General features: G+C 40.2%; 1 protein-coding gene and 1 pseudogene across 11 annotated transcripts in view; both read left to right on the top strand.

Annotated features, from left to right (window-relative positions):
* Positions 1–20669, top strand: part of nvd (neverland) — a 2324292-nt gene that overhangs the window by 1195400 nt on the left and 1108223 nt on the right. The gene's annotated exons all lie outside the window — the stretch shown is intronic.
* Positions 11704–19287, top strand: LOC137246958 (F-actin-uncapping protein LRRC16A-like; annotated as a pseudogene).

The raw sequence follows: 20669 nt of genomic DNA, 5'->3' as shown, positions 1-20669 counted from the left end.
CATGCATGCATACACAGGCAGGCGTTGGCTGTATACAATTGTAGCACGTACCTGCTGCAAGTAAATGTAGGCAAGTTGCTCGAGGTCAAGTCAGGACTGAGTTAATATCTTTTGCACCACAAAATTGCCCAACTTAAAATAAAAAGGGTTTTTTAGATGAAAATGTGTCGCATATTATATATATTTTTTTGAAAATATTCGTGGGGAAAAACAGTATATGATAATTATGTGAAAAATTCATTTTTTATTCATTATTTTGATTTTTTATAAATAAATATTTTTTTAACGCAGTTATAAAGTAAAAATTATTATATTCAAAATAAAACAATTAATAAGATATGACGAGTGGGACCAAAGATATAGCATTTTAAATGTGGGCAAGTTTGCTTACCCATCGAATCTGAGTACATGCAGATCTCTGAAAAAAAATTTTTTTCGTGGAAACCTTTACATATGTGTTGAATTAAATTACGAAAAGATTCCAACAAATAAATTTGGTGTCTTTTAAAAAAGTGAAAATTTTTTGTTTCTACAAATCCGTAAGATTTGTAAAATAATGACCAACGTGTATGTTTATATTCATATTCTATCTCGTGTAATGCTTGGTACCATCCCTGCTGCATCGTTGCTTTTGCGGAAACTTTGTTCGTCGTAATTTCCTGAAAATATGGGCGCCTCTCTTAGGGCTTCTTTACTTCGCTTTTTTGTTGTGGTTTTTTTTTTTGATGTTCAACTATTAATTGCCTATTTTTGTTGTTTTGAAGCAGAGAAAAACCTCAAAAAATTGACTCTTGTAAGCTGACGCTACAGACCTTGAACGTTTATCTCAAACTCTACATCACTCTTATCACTAGACTCCATTTTAATAATTTTTTATTAATAAGGTTTGACTAATTACTTTAAGTTTAATACAAAGTAATACTGCTTGCTAATTTATCATTGTAGTAAGCTGTTTATATTCATATATTACAAACTTAATTATAGGATATATATAGGACTAAATAAATTTCTAAAGAGAAAAATAAACTCCAAAAAGAAAGAACATAAGCATTTCAAAGTGGGATTTTTCAAAATTTGCCCCTACGCCCCAAAGGCGGGACATCAGAATTCGTTTTAGAGGTATGGTTCCTTCGGCAAAGTTTCTTATTTTGAAGAAACGTCGTGCTGTGCAGACGTGTTTACACTGCTCTCTAAGTAAATTTCATTTATCTCGTGAAATCAATGTAAACAAATAAATATTTCTATACTTGTGCTTTATATCGCGATCTCTAAACAAAATGTGTAATAGTGCCTTTAAAAACTATAATTGAATAAATATTTTAATATTCAAAAATTATAAAGTTTATTGACTTTCATATAAAAAAATTTTGCATAGGTGCTTCTGCATATTTTAATTCTTTATGACTATTCTTCGTTACTCTCAAAATGCCGTGCATATGTGGCTGTAGAGTTGAGCGAACGCAACCAAAAGTGCAGTGCGCAAAGTGCATTGAACTTTTTCATATGGATTGTGTCAATATTCGCCCAGCTGATCTGGATTGCTTGACTGAAACGGGTAAACAATTCATATGTAATGGGTGTATTGCCTTGCGTCGTAACTCTCTGCGCTCACCGCCACCTATCATAGATTTCAATAAGTCTATTAATCTCAGTTATGTATGTATGTATGTATGTATGTATTGTATATTCTTTATTTTCTTATAAATACGTACAATTTTTCAAGTAGTACAATATAAAAAGTAACAAATTCAAATAAGAAAATAGTTAATGACATTAAATGCTAATTATAAAAGGAATGGAAATGTCATTTCCTTTAAATATAATTATAAATGCTTGTGGGGCGCATAATAATCACAAGATATAATTGCTACAATCTCTAGTTAAAGTAACGACCAGAGAATAACTATTTTAAATAAAAAAAAAATACTATATTAAATAAAAAGAAATACTATAAATAGTACTTACATATAAAGCTAAAAGCTTCATAAATATTACATAGCGGAATTTATACGATGGGTCGCAACAGAATTTCTACACCCTCATGATTGAAACAAAGTAGCCACCGTTTCATTTCCCTCATAAACTTAGAAAGTTTTCTAATGAGTTGTATTACAGCAGGTAATTTATTATACAGTTTACATGACACGATTGTGTAAAAGTTACGGAAAAGTGTGGTCCGAAAACGAGGAATTTTTACACTTGATAACGGTCTACTTCTTAGGCTTATATATCGGGCTTTGTGAATACCCACTCCTTATAAAAAAAATTTTCAAAACTTTGTAATAGTACAAGTGTCGAATGGGAAGTATGTTTAATTTTTTGAAAAGGTCCATAGAGTGGGATAAACGGTCTGCGTTACACATTTGTCGGATAAAGCACTTCTGTAGGATTAAAAGCGCATTTAGCTTACTAGCATACGCTCCACCCCAGCAACTGATTCCATATTGTAATTTTGAGTGGACTAACCCATGATATATTAATGCTAACATTCGATTTGAACACAACCTTTTTAGGTAAAAGAATGAACGAACCGCTGACAACATGTACGATTTCAAAGCAAAAATATGTGATGATCAACTTAGGCTTTGGTCGAATATAACTCCTAAATATTTAAAATTAGGGACCACATCAATTTTAAAGCAATTACTGTCACAACTTATTGTCTCGTCAAAGGTGTTGACAGAGTTTTGATGATTACAGTTACTTGAATACATACGAAACCGCATACAGTTCGAGCTGTGAAAGAAAATATCGTTTCTAGGTAACTCCTTTCTGCATTGATTAAAGTACATCAACTTTGTCTTGTTGCTTCCACGAGTTTGTGGCTAGCAAACCAAGACCTCAGCATAAAAACATCGTGATTGATATCAGCAAAAAGATTAAATTCGTTTGTAGATCCATATGCAATGGACGACTTTAAATAAAAGGCGAAAGTTTTTTATGTATTTAGATTACATTTAATTAACACGGTAAAAATTTAAATAAAATACAACAGATTTAAAAGGCAATATTAACTTGACATGATGCGTAAAAAAAAATTGCTGCCCTTGCTGGCCACTCGACTCGTCTTCTTTTCGATAACTGTCCTCCTGTTCATTTTGGTCCCTGTATAAATACAAATGTGTGTACAATGAAAGAACCGCAAAATCATACGATTATGCCGCTATGCATTGAAATTGCAGTATTGTTCAAAGCAATAAACAACATTAGCATGTATTTGTTATTGTATGGTTTTCTATGTTGGAAAGTGCACCGTAACTTGTATTAAAAAGGTAAATAACTGAGCAAACCCAGCAGACAATTGGATCAGCTCAGTAGCCCAGCAATATATTTTAATTTGCGTTGTTTGCCAAATTTATTATGAAATGACATAACAACATGCATTCCTGATAAAACAAATAACTTCAATAGTCAACCTATGCTTTCTTATGTTGGCAATGTTGACGTAAGTCATCCTCACTCATCTCAGCAAACAAGTACTTTAGATTTGGCTCTAATTGAGATCAATTCTCTCAAAAATTATAACAAATTTCTTATTAACCAATTGGAAATATTAAGTGAAATTCGCTATCTACACAACAAACTTCGTTTAGATGAGTTGTTCTCGGCCATTGCTTCGCTGGCTTCAGATTTAAATACAAACAAATGCACATGTTCTACAGATATTCGTTCTGCTTGCGCCGCTACTGCAGTTAAAACGTCAGAGACAACATCGTCGAGTACAGATGACGCATCTCTTGCCTGTGCAATTGTCGACGCCACCTGCAATGATACTGCGCTCTCTGCTGCTGCTATGACTTCTGCTGATGTTGATGTAAACAACAAGAGTCCAATTGTTACTGCTATCACCGATTGTTGCCCAATTTCCAATGTGAGTGAAATTCAACTATGTGCCACTAAGCAGAATGATACTACTTTGGTTCAAGCATGCTCAACAAATCTCTCTCACAGCTCTTCTACTGCAAATAATATTGAATCTCCCTCACAGTGGACTCAGGTTCAGAGAAAAATGCGTAAAAACAAAAAACGCACTAAATCTCTGTCTTCTGGTACTAACGTTGACGTGGTAGGCAATGATAAAATCAGTGATTCTAATAACGCGGGAAGTCAAGTCCATCAAAAGAAAACCCCCCAAGTCCAAACCAGTTCGCGTAGTCTAGTGATCGGAGTCAGTACTAACACTGAACTTGATGTAGTTTCCGCAAAAAAATGGATCCATCTATCGTCATTCAAATCTAACGTCACTGCTGATAATATAATCTCCTATGTGGTTAAAAATACGAAAATCGATGGCAATGAACTTGCCTGCTTCCCTCTGGTTAAAAAAGATACAGATTTCACTAAACTCTCTAGAGTAAATTTTAAGCTTGGCGTGTCAGCTACCTTCCTGGATGCAATTATGGATCTCTTGCTATGGCCAGCAAATGTGAAAGTTAAACCGTTTAAAAATGTTCGCAAGCAAGCAAGTAGCTCGGACCCAGTGTCAAGCGACGATTAGCAATCACTGAACAATGTGGTGAGTGCTCTGCCTCCAATTAATGGTCATAGTGAGATAAAGGTATATTTCCAAAACCTTTCTGGGATGAGGACCAAAGCCGATTTTGTTCACAGCTTCAGTTCCCAATTGGATTATGACATCTTTGTTTTCATCGAAACATGGCTGAATGGAAGTTTTTTCGACAGTGAGTTCTTCGACTCTAATCTTTTTAATGTATTCCGCAAAGATCGAGATGCTAACGCTACTGGTTGTCTTCGTGGCGGTGGGGTCTTAATTGCGGTCAAATGTCAGTTATCCTCCTGTTTCTTTCCGCTTAGTAATGGTGACGTTCTGCTCGACCAAATTTGTGTCTGCATTGATGGTTCTGATTCACAAGGCTCCCTATATCTCCTTGCATCATACGTGCCACCAGGCAGTTCATTTGAACTATACAAGGCACACGCTGACAACATAGTTTCGCTAGTTATTAATAACCTAAGTGATAATCATCTCTGCGTGCTTGGTGACTTCAACTGTGCAATATTGACTGGTCAACTAATGTTTGTAATTTTGGTCTTACACCTAATAATATCTCTGCAAATCACGAATTATATTTCATTGACAATTTACTTAGTCTTAACTTGTTGCAAATCAACAAATGTGTTAATACTTTAAATAGATTACTCGATCTCATATTTATTAGTGATAATATTAATTGTGAAATCAGTGAATGTACAAATCCCATCACTCACAAGGACAGGCATCACCTACCCTTGGTTATTAATTTTAGTTTTTATAGTTTTGCACAGGATACTTCTGAAATCAGATTTACTTTTAACTTTAATTCGTTTGATTTTCCCAGTTTTAATAGTTTTTTATCTGAAATAGACTGGGAAGTGGTACTTGAAGGACTGGATACTTCTAATAGTTTCCTAACTTTCAAATGTATTCTATTAAATCACTGCCTGCATAAAATTCCTATGAGAAGAATGAGGCCTTACAAACTTCCGTGGTATACGAAAGAGTTGAAAAAATTGAGGAATCTCAGAAATAAATATATGCGTAAGTCTAAACATACGAAGAACCATTTGTTCTTCATTAAATATAAGCAATACTTGAAGAAATTTAATAATTTTGATAAGCTTCTGTACACCAACTATATTCATACAATCGAGTCTAATATTAAATTGAATCCGAAAACATTTTGGAGCTATATCAAGTCCAAAAAAGGTTGCTCCAGTATACCGTCTGGAGTGTTCCTTGATGGCCACTCAGCGCGAACACCGGGTGATACAGCCAACTTATTTGCGGAGTTTTTTAAATCAAATTTTCCTGCCGACGATAGTTATCAATCGTTTGATGCCTCCTCGAATCTTGACACTGCTCTAAATTTTGGTGCCCTCTGTCTCTCTTATGGAGATATTAGTAATGCTATTCTCAAACTTAAATCTTCGTCTCAAACAGACGTTGATGGGTTCTCTTCAGTCCTGTTAAAAAACTGCCCGACTCTAGTTCTTCCTTTAAGAATAATCTTTAATAAATCTCTATCGTCCGGTACGTTCACCGACGAGTGGAAGCTCACCTCCATTACCCCCGTCTTTAAAAGTGGTAACAAAAATGATGTGCGTAATTACAGACCTATTTCAAAGCTTTCTACCATTTCCAAAATTTTCGAGCATTCTGTTAATGCCAAGTTGAGTTTTGCGGTTAAGTCTTTATTATCTCCCTTCCAGCATGGTTTTGTCGCTGGTAGATCAACAGTTTCAAATCTTGCTGTTTTTAGTGAATATTGTGTTGAATCTTTTTCTGCAGGTTATCAGGTTGATTGCATTTATACGGACTTTTCAAAAGCTTATGACAAAATCCATCATAGTGTTTTAATTAAAAAATTAGGTTGCCTTGGTTTCCACTCTTCGTTTCTTTTATGGATAAAGTCTTATTTAAGTAACAGACAGTGTGTTGTTTCCAGTGATGGAAAATCGTCTAGTCCGTTTGTAGCCACTTCTGGGGTTCCCCAAGGGAGTATATTAGGTCCACTTTTATTTATCTTATTTATTAATGACGTAAATAGTTGTTTTTCATTCGCGAAGTGTTTGCTATACGCCGATGACTTAAAGCTATTTTCTGCCATTAAGACGCCAGATGATGCCTTAATGTTGCAGGATGATATTAATAAATTGCACCAATGGTGTCTGAACTCCGGTATCTCTTTGAATCCGTCCAAATGCTTTCAAATGACCTACTCGAAGTCAATTAATCTTCTAACTACAAATTATAGTATCTCTAAGTGTGAGCTTCAATGTGTTAATGAGATCAAGGACCTTGGTGTTGTCTTTGACAATAAGTTTTCTTTTAGTAAGCACATAAATTTCATAACCTCTAAATCATATTCTATGCTTGGCTTTGTGAGGCGCAATGCTACCAAATTCTCTGATCCCTACACGTTTAAGCTACTTTACACGTCTTTTGTTAGATCTAATCTGGAATATGGCGTATTTATTTGGAGACCAAGTAGTCAAACTGCTATTACCAGAATTGAAAGAATACAAAAAATTTTTCTCAAATATGCCCTTCGTCCATTAAACTTCTCTGATCCTATACCCGCCTACTCTACGCGACTTATGCTTTTAAGCCTTAAGTGTTAGATAATCGCAGATCAATACTCTGCTTGTCATTTACGTATGATATTATTAATGGGTCCGTTGACTGTCCATATTTATTGGATAGGATTCGATTTAATATTCCTCGGAGGTGTCTTCGCAGTTTTTATACATTTTATTGTGACAATTTTAAAACCCACTATTCCAGTAATGCTCCAATTGCTCGTGCTCTCCGTGAGTTTAACTCTATCAGTACTGTTGTAAATCTAGAATTTTCTGCTCCAAAAGCGAAACTGCTAAATATGTTAAAATCTGCTTTCTAAGTACTATGTATTATTTTTCAAAAACCTATCCCTTAACTTTAGTTTGTATAATAGTCTTTAAGGATTTAAGTCCATTGACTAAGTGAAATAAAGAAATAAAGAATATGATTTTCACAGAGCAATGGGCGATTTTTTTTGCCTCCCCACAAATCGACCCGGCCTAATATATGTACATACAAAAAAAAAATTGCTAATATTTCATGACTTTTAATCAAAAAAGGAACTTAGAATCACATAAGGTACAATTGAGTCTAATCGGTTTACAAATATTTGTACATGGCATATATATTAAGATTTTTACCGTTTTATATCTTAGTATTAGACAATGCGTTTCATTTTTCTCTTATGAAACTTTTCGTTCTTTTTTTAATCTTCATGAAATTACATATCAAAATTCATATGTACATACCTAGAATTTCCAGAAACTTTTTGAGTATGTAGTTTTGTAGCCATAGTCTAAAACACTACAAGTTTTAAGTCGCTCAGTTCGTGTTGATTTTTTTCTTAAGGGTGTTTCAGATGTTCTTCCATATAAAAATTACAAACTTTGTACGGAACAAATTCTAAAACAGCAATCTGAAAAAAATTGCAAAGATCAACGCAAATTTTGAGGGACTTAGAACTTTTACTTTATTATGCTGTTATAATGGAAACTCCCAATACAAATTTTGAAATTTTCATGAAGATTTTTAAAAACTTCTCGAAGTTTTTCGAAAAGGGTATGGAAATTGGCTTACAAGTTTTCGTTATATAATTCATTCAAGTTTCTGATCTAAAAGTAACTAAAATAAATATAAGAATAAAATATTATATATATAAAATTTCCTGCTAGTTATCTTTGTGCACCACGTATGGGATTATTTATGTTTGTATACGAAAATAAAGTGAAAACTAAACTCATATGACATTCGGCTTTAAAATATATCTTTATGGGTGCGCTTATAATTTTTCAAGGGAATGCGTAATACATAAGGAATAATTTAATAAGGGATGATGATGGTTAACATTTTATTGGCCAGAAAATTTCAAAATTTCAACTTAAGTAGACTAAAAACAATGAGACAATAAGCTTGCGAAAAGCGGAACCTTCATGGGACTCATGGTGGCCAATATCAAAAGTCTAAATTCAATATACATACAAACGTTATCATTACCATTTCCTCCAGAATTAAATATGTCAAAAATATAGCAGTTTTAGAAATTTTGTTGCACTTTAAAAAGGTTTCATATAATTAAGAAAGTAGATTTACACAGTTTTCAATTTAGAATTATATAAAAAAGTATTAAAATAAAAACGAATTGATTTGGAAATAAGCACCCTTACATCACACCAGTTTGTGAAACTATGGACATTTCCAACTCTTGCTTCTCTGCCAGATATTTCTTTTGCAGCTCATGCATTTCTTTACTTTGAGCCATTCGCAATGAATGCTCAGACTTTAGGCGTTCTGCCTCAGTCTGCAACTTTTCCTCTGTCCGTTTAGCTTTTATCTGTGCCAGCTTCGTCCAGCTAGATTGCGACGTTTTGGTTTGTTGTTTTATTTTAAGTTTTTCACTTTTCTGTTTTTTCAAGTCGGTAGGTATATACTTGGCCCACTTTCCGCATCGCTGCGCCTTAATTAGATCGAGATCCTTGTTTTGTAATTGAATTTGGACAGAATTGATTGCGCTAAGAACTGAATGCCACCATAACAAGTTTAGTAAAAGCAACCAGTTCATCGAGGACAATAACGATTGAGCTTTGATGATATCTTTCCCTGATGCTGCGACTCTCGAAATTTCATTCTCTCATTTGCATGAGATATGCCGATATGGGTATCAAACGAAAGGTATTTCACTCCGCATTACAATAGGGACATTTTTGATTAGGGTTGCCGTTTAGGGTTGCCACCTATTCGAAATTGAAAAAAATGCATGATATTTTTGAGTAGGGTTCCCATTTAGAGTTGCCACCTGTTCGAAATTAAAAAATTCATGAGATATGCCAATATGGGTATCAAACGAAAGGTATTTCACTCCGCATTACAACAGGGTAATTTTTGAGTAGGGTTGCGATTTGGGGTTGCCACCTACGGGAAATTAAAAAAAAATTGCATGAGATATGCCGATATGGGTATCAAACCAAAGGTATTTCACTCCGCATTACAATGGGGACATTTTTGTGTGGGGTTGCCATTTTAGGTTGCCACCTATTCGAAATAAAAAAAAAATTGCATGAGATATGCCGATATGGGTATCAAACGAAAGGTATTTCACTCCGCATTACAATAGTGTTATTTTTTAGTAGGGCTGCCATTTAGGGTTCCACCTATTCGAAATTAAAAAAAAATTCATGGGATATGCAGATATGGGTATCAAACGAAAGGTATTTCACTCCGCATTACAATAGGGACAATTTTGAGTAGGGTAACCATTTAGGGTTGGAGTAGTTTGGCGAAATAGTATCTACTTACTCATATTCTATAAAAGCTTTAAAGGAGAATATTAAAGTTAAAAATCTTACACATGATTCGACTTAATTTTCTAAATTTCATACACGCTAATAAAATTGAAATGCAATATCAAGGCACCGTGGCAAATTTTATCAAAATATATTAAATACATATTTTTGGCAATTATGAAATGAATAATTGCAATTTCTCGCAGATTACTATTACAAATATTTCTCAGCGTAGTAAAAAGATATCTCACCAAGGTAATTTTCTACCGTTGAACACTAGAACCATATGTACAATTTGAAAACGACATCTAACCATTTAACTACTTACCTACAGATGGCGCTTAGGGAAGTAAGTTGACATTTAATTAAACTAACTGATAGTTGTCATAACTGATAGTTGTTGTTCGGCCGGGGTGCGTCTGCTCCAGAGTCGATGGGCGCACCGAGGTCGATCTCAGTGGGAATATGCGTGTGGAAATAAAAATAAGAGAAGACGAGATATCTCGTTATAATGGATGTGATTTTATTGGTAGATATTAAATATACAGGAACTAATATTACCTTTGATAAACGGCAGAGATCGCTGGCGGCAGATGCGTATTGTACGGCTGTTGAAATCCAAGATACCGGTTGTATCGAAGGCGACAACCGTTGGCCCGCAAAATCCTCCGTTTTCGGCGGGGAAAGTCACCCACACATAAACGCCGACATGCATGTGCACAAGTGCTGACAAAACACACATACACGTGCATGCGCATGCATAGGGGCGGTGATGGTGTGGGTGGCTATAAGTTAAATCAAGTTTCGAATATCGAATTGCAGAGTTGCATCAGGGGATCGCAATCAGATGCAGAAAGGTTAGGCATCCTGCCTAAACATGCCCCCCCCCCCCCTTGCGATACGCAACATCGTTTTACCCCCACCGATCTCCGACCGCTGAAAAGCAACGAGAAAAAAACATTTGCATTACAACTAAACTTAACCTAAATGGCGTATTTCGCCAGCGTCGCGGGTGGCCGGGAGTCTTGCCCGACTTGCGCAGCATGCCACATAAACTAGGATGAAAGGAACATTTATGATAAAGTAGACGTGAATATTTCTTGCCATTTGCTTATACTTAATTTTTAAAATATATAGGATCCATAAAGTAATAGTGCTGGACGAAGAGGCCGAGGTCTCCGTTCCATATTCGCAAGTTTTTTTTGTTTAGGTTTTCCTGGGCTGGATGAAGAGGCCGACGTCTCCATATCGTGTCGCTCTCGGGCGACTGCTTTTTTTTTCTGTCGGAGGAGGTGTGGCATCTTATTGAGGTGCCAGGGCGAGTGGCCGTGAGGTTGGTTGGGTGAAGATTATTAGTGCTGTCCGAATGGATGTGATTTCGAGCAGCTTATGAATTTTAACAAAACTAGTAAGATTGTGGTGTGTGGGAGGTTGGAACGGACATGATTCCAAGCCACCTGCGAAAAATTACTTGTTTTCGTGATAAGCGTGGGAGGTTGGAACGGACGTGATTCCAAGCCACCCACCCAAATCATTGCGTATTTAAGTTAAGCAGTAGATATTTCATTACTGCGTGTGAACGTATATTAAAATAGATGAATAACGCGAATTTAAGCAGAGCGTAGAGGCCGACGAAGTTATGCATTTAATTTTGTGCGACATCTCATGACGAATAGCGAAAATCGTAATTAAAGTCGAAAGTCCACCAACTGCCTGTTCTTATATGAAGCGGATGGTTCAACCCGCGATATTATATATGTACAATTATTAACCAAGCGGAGATGCGTTATTTACCATCACCTGACATGAATTTGCAGATTGGCGATGCGTTCTCCACGACGCGTTTTATCTGCACGTATCATTATGCTAAATGTAACATGCAACCCTGTCGTGTATTTATTGGTCGGTAAGCTGATAGCTGGTATGGTGAGTTTGTGGCGTTTCCAATTTCGGGATTTATTCTTTACGTTTCGGGACTCAGATTTCTTGTACCGAAGCCTTAATCATGACTGTTTGTAATGTTTGTTGTTGGAAACAACAAGTCCTCCCCCCCCCCCCCCCCCCCCCCCAAAAAATAGCAGTACCGACGGCAAAAAAATCAAGAAATAAAAAAAAAACAATTTTCTTCTTTTTGGTTTTTTTTTTGAATGAGGGTATAATTAATTTTGAATGAGGGTGCGTAAGTATGTTTTCGGACTGCCCGAGGCGTCAGTATGCGTCAAAAAAGCCGATCCCGCTTTTGTTCTCTTGCGGGTTTTCGGTACCAGCGTGCTTTATTTGGCACAGCACTAAAAAAATAAGAAAATATAGTTACATACGTTGGTATAAGCAAACGAACAACCAGTGCAGGGACTTTTCCACTTAATTGATAGATAGACCAACTTTTTGACCCGTTTTCATTTTTTACTACATCTATCACCAAAGGCCAAAATCGACCAATATTTCAGTATTTTCGCATTGAAAAACAAAGACTGCGATCATTTGGTAAACGTATTTAATTGCTGAGCACAACCAACTAACATTAGGCGTTTACACTAACCAACCCCACCAAATTTGAACAAAGTTGTGCACAAATTCAAAAAAGAAATAAATTCGTTTAAGAAATAAGTGTAGTAAATGAGCACGCAAATAATTTTTGGCGCAATTGTCATCTTATTTTGTTGTGCGAATAATTTTTCGAATAACATGCCGAGATCGGTTATTTTGTGGCAGTATTTTTGGTACATTGGTAACATCAACCACTACCAACATTTTCATTATTTAATGTCCGCGCACTGTTATAAGCGTACCTGCTGCAAAGCAAAAACGAAAAAAAAAATGCTCGGAACAGTTTTACATACTTATGTATATAATGTAAATTCCAGAGAATTGAAGCAAACGGGACTAAAATCGAACGATTTTTCCCGTTGGTATATTCTTTTACTACGGCGCGCGGCCGTAGTACAAAATTTGGTTTTGGTGGCCTTTGCGAACAAATCAATGGTAAGATAATTGATAATTTAATTTATAATTAAACATATACTAGGTTGGTTGATACTATTCATTTTCTTTTCTTTGTCAGGTGGATGGTGTGGAGATCCTGGAGGTGGAGCTGCCAATTTGGTGGAGTCTCAACTTTTGTTTTTTTTTTTTGTATCTCGAGATTTGCAAGAAAAACAAATTGCATTTAAAATTTCCATCACGTTAAACTAATTAGGATTTTATTTTTCCCACTTTTTCTTCCTCTCTAGATCGAATGCCACTTTCACTACTTGGACATACCGGCAGTGGAAAGTAAAAAATCCGCACACTTCTCGATTATAACGAACGATCGCGCACATTCAATTTGTAATCAGCTTTGATGCACGGAACTTTAGTGCGAATTCTGACGTCATACTCACCGATTTGGCAACGGGGATTAAGCACATTCTTTCAACAGTTCCTCTTAAGTTATAAGGTGGGTTTTGACCCATTGGCCCCGCAAGCAAGGGGTGACCAGTGCCGTGGCGGCACCCCTTTCCCTCTGGAGGTGGGATTGGCTCCTTCGCTGGACATCGCTCACCCCGTGGTTGCACACTAAGGTAAGGTGCCGGGGGCGGTGCACCAGCTCTGTCCTTGCCGGTTCGTAGGCTGCGAGGAGAAACTGGGCCCGAAGGCACCACGCTACGCAACTGCCGAATCGGGTCGGCTGGAGCCTTAGCTGAGAGGAAGGGGCGGGGTAGCCCTAAGGCGGGGCCCCCCTTACTTAGCTGGGACACGGGCGAGAAAACCATAAAGGCGACAACCCGTTGTCCCCGCAAGCAAAGGCTGACCAGTGCCACGGCAGCACCCCTTCAACTCAGCTAGTCAGGAGGAGTGACTGGGTTGCTTAATAAAGCAACCAGTTCCTCTGACTAACCTGCGAGGAATGAAGTGCCAACAGCAAATTCATTCTCTTTTATACTGCTTCTGCTATGATGCGGGTGAGAAATGAACCGCTAATTGGGTACTTCAGTTTGCCATTTACTGTGAGTTGGCGTACTGTGTACATATTATTGTTATCGCCAAATGCTATTCGCATGCATTGGTATGTAGCTGTTGCTGTTGGCTACCTGTTAATGTACTATGTATGTATACTCTCAGGCGTAGGTGAAAAAGGGTTAGAGTGGGGGTCTCAGGCGTAGGAGAAAAAGGGTACAGTGGGGGTCATACTATTGTAACGCTACGTTACATACCCCCTCCCACTTCGGTTGACGGAAAGCTGCTGTGAGGAACAGGAGTATCCCGCCAGGCCTGGGCTAGCGGTTGTATGTGTGCCGTTATGCCAGCTTTGCCGGTGTGTATGCGTGCATCGTTTTATTAACATTTTTTTTCCTTAAAATATACATCGTTATTCCACTTATACCAAACAAAGTGGATTCAGAAAAAAAAATGTTTACATATCAGGTTTAATTACAATTTCATTGTTCTTAAAACTAAAAGAATATTTAATTTTAAAATAATGCGAAATTCATGAATATTATAAATAAGTTGCCATCCTTCTTCTTCTTCTTCCATCCTTGACATATTGGCGTTGTTCTCATCTACCTCGTGTTGTGATTGCATTATGTCCATTCGGTATTCGGTAATATATGGGCCGGAAAAAAATGCGGTACCCTTTGTATTTTGACTCGGTTGACTGGCCACTGGTACTGCTCCCTCCGTGTGCATCCGCTCTAACGTTGCTTTATTTCGCCGAAGTTTATTTCTGCTGAAGATGCTTTTGAACCCTCTTTGCTGACTACATTTACTGAAAATGCCATTTGTGGAGTCTCCTACTCCCATGTGCGGTGGTTGCTCAGGAACGGTGATAACGCTTTTCCGCCGAACTGCTTCCCATTGTCGATGGGGAAAGTTTTCGGACAACCAAGTCGGTATAAGACCTTTTCTTGTAGCGCTTTGAGCACGCTTGCCGTTTTTGCTTGGCGCGCCGGGATTAACTCGACCCACTTGTAGAATTTGTAGATCGTGGCGGGCAGGTAAGTGCTTCTTTGTTTGGAACGTGGTAGTGTTGGCACGAAGTCGGCGGTTACTATTTCCCATGGTTGCCAATAATCTCACCGGACTTTTCTCTGTCGCCTTTTATTGTGTAAAGTATGTCTGGTTCGCTGTTTTGTAATGGGCAGCGGGAGAGCGCATTACATATCGCGTTCGGCGCTCTTTTTCGGTAATCTTCATTAAGGTTTTGTGTTTGTATAGCCGGGTAACGGGGGTAGAAGCGTTCCTTCAGCGGTCGGTTATGTTTACGGATGGTCGAATGTTCGGCTGCGGTAATTGGGCTAACGGTTTTACTTAATCGCTTCTGGTGGTGCTCCGGTTTTTGACCATTGTTCACGTGATCCCTGCTGGTCATTGCACATAGTGTGTCTAGCTCGGCTGATCTCCTGGTCAAGGTGACTTTTAACGGCTGACCATCTAGCGTGAGTTTGATTCCCCTTTCCCGTAGAAAGTCCATTCCTAAGATCATCCATTCTGCCAGGTTCGGGATGACGGACATCATTGTTTTAGTTGTTCTTCCTTGGTACGTAATCCTTGCTGGGTACGAATTCGAGCTATAGACACACGTCTGGTCTGCCAATTGGACGCTCCGCCTGTGAAGATGTGGTTTTATTTGTTCCTCTCCAGGTGGTTTCTTATTGACTCGTCGACGTATGAGAGGGTAGCGCCAGTGTCTACTAGCGCGCACACGCTCATGCCCTCGATGGTTATCGGTATGTAGAGACGGTCATCTACTTGCATTTCGGCAGCGGGATTGCAGGCTGGTGGTTCCATATACTTTTGTGGCCGCACAAATAAAGCTTGGCGGCTTCCTCTCACATAACTTGACGGCATCCTGGATGTATTGTTGTCGGTGGATTGGTTGGTCGAAGGGAATAGGCAGTCCCTGGAGAGGATGTTGTCTTGTCCACACCTTGAGCAGAACATTCTCCAGCGGCCCCTGTATTGGAAGCATGGGTGTCCGCGTTCCTTGCAGCGCCAGCAGCACTCCTTGCTATCGTACTCCGTTTGAAGATTATACAGGTTGTGGATCGCCATTTTGCCCTGTTTCGCTTCCCCGATTTTTAGCAGCTCATATTCTTCCGTTATTTCCAGGAGCTCATCGATCGTTTTAAACTCGCTGCGCTTGACGAAGAGGCGGTATTCAACGCGTAGGCCAACGTATATTCGTTCGATGTGGTTTTCCTTACACATTGTCGGGTGCTGGCGGATCAGCGTTTCTAATGCGAGGATGTAGTCTTTGGCTTTTTTACGGCCGTGTTGCTTGCGTTGCCGGATGGCCTCTTCCAAATGACGAAGATGACGCTTGGGCAGGAAAAAATTTTGCACCTCTGTTCGAAAATCGCTCCATTGTTTTATTGGTTGTTTACGGATGCGGCACCATTGGAGTGCTTTGCCACGTAGAAGTTCCGGCAGCGTTGGGAGGAGCCGGTCGACGGGGATGCGGTAACATTCGGCAAGCTCCTCTATCCTCTCCAGAAATTCGTGAAGCGACTCTTCACCAGGTTTGGCCTTCCACGGGGATTCGGTGTTCCTTACACTCCTCTATCAGCCTCTCCCTTTTCAGCAAGTAGATCTAATTGAGCGAGTCGGTGGTCAACGTTGTACCTTCGGGGGGACGGTGTGTCTGTCGTTTCTGATGGTGTGTTCGTCGAACCCGCTCCGGCAGTGTTGGTGGTTGTTGTATTTGGTTTTCCACGTTCGTCTGCAGAGGAGGGTCCCTGCTCGGGCGCAATTTATGAGGTGGGTTTTGTCGAAGGCTGAGGTAGCACTCAGTCAATCCAGGGTCAAGTAGAGGTCCCACAAACCTCCACTAAATAAAAACACAGTTGTTATGTGTTAATGACTAATACACGCACACACACGCGGCTTGAGGGGTAGTGAGGGCAGCAGCTTTCCGTGCAAAGATGGCGGGGGAGAGAGGCGAGCGGCGGATAACGGTCGTTGTAATAGCAGAGGGGTCGGTACGGCGGTTGAACGGCGGGATCAGCACGGTGGCCGGACGGCGGAAAGTAATAGCGGACAGATTGGTACAGCGGTATGCAGTGCAAACGTTCTACTTGGTTACCTTTTCGGGGGGTTACCAGTAGCGGCGGTTGCGGGTGGCGGCTTCCCGTGATGACGCTGTCCCAGTGGCGGCGGCGGGGGGACCTGCGAGGAACCAATAGAATTGTGGTTAGTGCCGGTCCGCCAGCTGGACACCACCGCCTCCATGCCCGCACGATGGCAGGGCTGGACGCGGATTTGTGGTACCAGCCGGAACTCCGTAGGCCGATCCGTGGGCTGAGGGGAAGTACAACTTACGACACAGCGGTAGCCCCTTTAGCTGCTGGACCGGTCTGCGGCGGAGCCGGGGCGGAGGGGAAAAGGGCCGGATGGTCATAAGGCGGCGAGAACCCCCCCCCCCCCCCCCACTTAGCTGGGACACGGGCGAGAAATCATAAAGGCGACAACCAGTTATCCCCGCAAGCAGGGGTGGCCCGTTCCCTGACAGCGACCCTCTCCACTCCGTGGTGTGGTTGGCTCACTCGATTTTAGTGCCGGCTCGCTAGCTGGACACCACCGCCTCCATGCTTGCACGATGGCAGGGCTGGACGCGGAGTTGTACCAGCCGGAACTTTGTAGGTCGATCCGTGGGCTGAGGGGAAGTGTGCCTTGACGGCACAGCGGTAGCCCCTTTAGCCGACGGGTCGCTCTACTGCCTGAGCCAGGACTGAGGGGAAGGGATCTGCGGCGAGCCCCCCTTACTTAGCTGGGACACGGGCGAGAAAACTATAAAGGCGACAACCCGTTGTCCCCGCAAGCAAGGGGTGACCAGTACCGTGGCGGCACCCCCTTTCCCTCTGGAGGTGGGATTGGCTCGTTCGCTGGACATCGCTCACCCCGTGGTTGCACACTAAGGTAAGGTGCCGGAGGGCGGTGCACCAGCTCTGTCCTTGCCGGTTCGTAGGCTGCGAAGAGAAAGGCACCACGCTACGCAGCTGCCGAACGGGGTCGGCTGGAGCCTTAGCTGAGAGGAAGGGGTGGGGTAGCGCTAAGGCGGCGCGCCCCCGCCCCCCCTTACTTAGCTGGGACACGGTCGAGAAAACCATAAAGGCGACAACCCGTTGTCCCCGCAAGCAAAGGGTGACCAGTGCCAAGGCAGCATCCCTTCAACTCAGCTAGTCAGGAGGAGTGACTGGGTTGCTTAATAAAGCAACCACTTCCTCTGACTAACCTGCGAGGAATGAAGTGACAACAGCAAATTCATTCTCTTTTATACTGCTTCTGCTATGATGCGAGTGAGAAATGAACCACTAATTGAGTACTTCAGTTTGCCATTTACTGTGAGTTGGCGTACTGCGTGCATATTATTGTTATCGCCAAATGCTATTCGCATGCATTGGTATGTAGCTGCTGCTGTTGGCTACCTGTTAATGTACTATGTATGTATACTCTCAGGCGTAGGTGAAAAAGGGTTAGAGTGGGGGTCTCAGGCGTAGGAGAAAAAGGGTGGGTGTCATACTATTGTAAAGCTACGTTACAAAGTACATCGTAAAGGGATCGATATATAGCAACCTGAACATGAAGACATATTTTCGGACGAGTTTCGTCTCACCGAACCGCGTATTGTTGGCCCATGTGGCGGTTTTAGCACACAATGTGCGACTTTCATGGTGTACCCTACAGAGAGGAAGTCGCATGGGATATTGATACAATTTATTTATAACATGATACACGCGTGATAAATTTATGTGGTTTCTATCATTTGGAACCAAAAGACTTAATGGCCATTGTGTCCGCATTGGAATATAATACAATTGTTTGTTTTCGCGGTCTAAAAAGCCTCGGATGCGTTTCGCTAATGAGACATTAGAACGTATCTTAAATGTGCTAAAGCGTTCAATGTGGTTGGAGGAGCAGCATTTGGAGGTGTTAGGTTTAATATCCTATTTTCTGTGATCTAACATCGAAAGGTGTGAGTCAGATGTCACACTCGGTATCGTTGAATCAAAGTACATCCAATTCGCTCAGGTTTTTTTTTTTTTAATTTAAGTGGCAATGGCCTAAAAGATGATATAACAAATCTACATAATCTTCTGTCACAACCAACCGTCGTTGAACATTGTGATCTCTCATCGACTGATATAACGTTGGAGAATTTATTTGGTGCCCTTCTACGCGGTTATGCAACGCATTTATCACTTTTAAATGTTTCACATAATTATTTTAGAACTAAAAGGCAAAGAAACACCGCCATGGTTTAAACATTTATTTATGACTCCACTAAGTTTAAATCATTTAAATATTGTTGGTTGTAAATTGCCCATGGAAGCGCTCAAGAACTTGCTACTTGGCTTGGCGTGCAACGAGTCCACAGCTGGTCTGTATTTAGATGTGGCAATGTACTCAGCCAAAGGCACGAGGCCACCAGAATTTTTTATTCAAGGAATAGGGACAGCCATATTTTAAAAATGTGTTCACATCCTTTTACAAAAAAATATAATAATAATAATAAATTTGTAAATGCCAACGGGTTTTGGAAGAAAGTATTAATTTTCGGGTCAATATTTCATGAATTGATAAAGAGTTATGTGGGTTTGATAATTTTTTCAGACGTTTTTTGAAAAATACCGTACGTTAGGGTTTTATAGGCAAATACACGATTTCAAAATATGCTTAAAATACTCCCTATCTGAGCATATGTTCAGTGCATTTTGAGAAAGGAGGGGGGGATTAATGAGAAGCATTCTGAGATACTATGTTCTTGAGCGACTCTAAGTTACGGCATTCTTTGTGACAAATCCTGAAATGGGAGATTTTTGAAAAATATTTTAAGATAGGACGATCTTGAACAGGCATCCGACATGGGGTGATACTCTACTCAGCAGCCACAATGAACTGACAAAAGGATTAAAAATAAAAGAAAATTGCTTATTTTCTTAGAACTTTATATTCCGGCCTTGACTTTGGCAAAAGCGGTGAGCTTCTGTGCGGTTCGGCTACATAGGGATTATTCACCTTTTTATTCTCAAATTTCGGAGAATGGTTTTCCCTTAAGTATTCATAGAAGTGTTCCAGATAAAACGTTGGTTTAGAATATTCCGAACACGTTCGTTTGCGATTACCTCACAAGGGCCGAATATATCAAATAACTATATACATAATATTCCAAAAATACACCGATTCCGGCTCGAAGGACCAAATGTTCGGCCGGGGTGCGTCTGCTTTCTGTGGCAGACCGTGAGTCTGCTTTAGGATTCTGGAGTCCTCGCTCGGGGTGAGCGAGTGAATTGTGGGATGGGTTTTTGAAAATTTTAAATAAAATAGGCCGCGGGCCTTTACGTTCTTTGGCAGATATCGGATCTGTGTTAGGTTATTGGTTGGTCTCGTTTCGGGTGAACGAGAGCTGGGTTTTTGGTGGATTCTCCATAGGAAGGTGGAATTTGGAAAGGAGGGAGAGGAACGGAGGGATTGTTATGAGGAGCTCTTGGTCTTCTCGCAATCCATCTCCTCCGTTGGAAGAAGGATCAGTTTAACCAAAGGTCGTCTGACTTGACCCTTCTCGGTTATGAGGTCGACTACGCGAACTCGGTTATCTTCGCCGGGGTGTATGTTGACCACTCGACCTAACCTCCATTCTTTGGGAGATAAGTTGTCCTCTTTGAGGACGACGAGATCTCCAACTTGTATGTTTTGTTTGGGATGCTTCCACTTCACTTGTTTTTGAAGTTCGGATAGATATTCCACCTTCCATCGCTTGCAGAAAGTATGATGGAGAGCTTTGAGTTTCTGCCACCGATTGATCATCGAGGCAGAGCTGTCACTAGCATCTGGTTCTGGCGGATCCAGTA

The sequence above is a fragment of the Eurosta solidaginis genome, chromosome 1 (assembly GCF_040869045.1).
Source record: "Eurosta solidaginis isolate ZX-2024a chromosome 1, ASM4086904v1, whole genome shotgun sequence".
NCBI classification, from domain to species: Eukaryota; Metazoa; Arthropoda; class Insecta; order Diptera; family Tephritidae; genus Eurosta; species Eurosta solidaginis.
The sequence above is the reverse complement of the archived record's forward strand: the minus strand, read 5'-3'. Positions and strand labels throughout refer to the sequence as shown.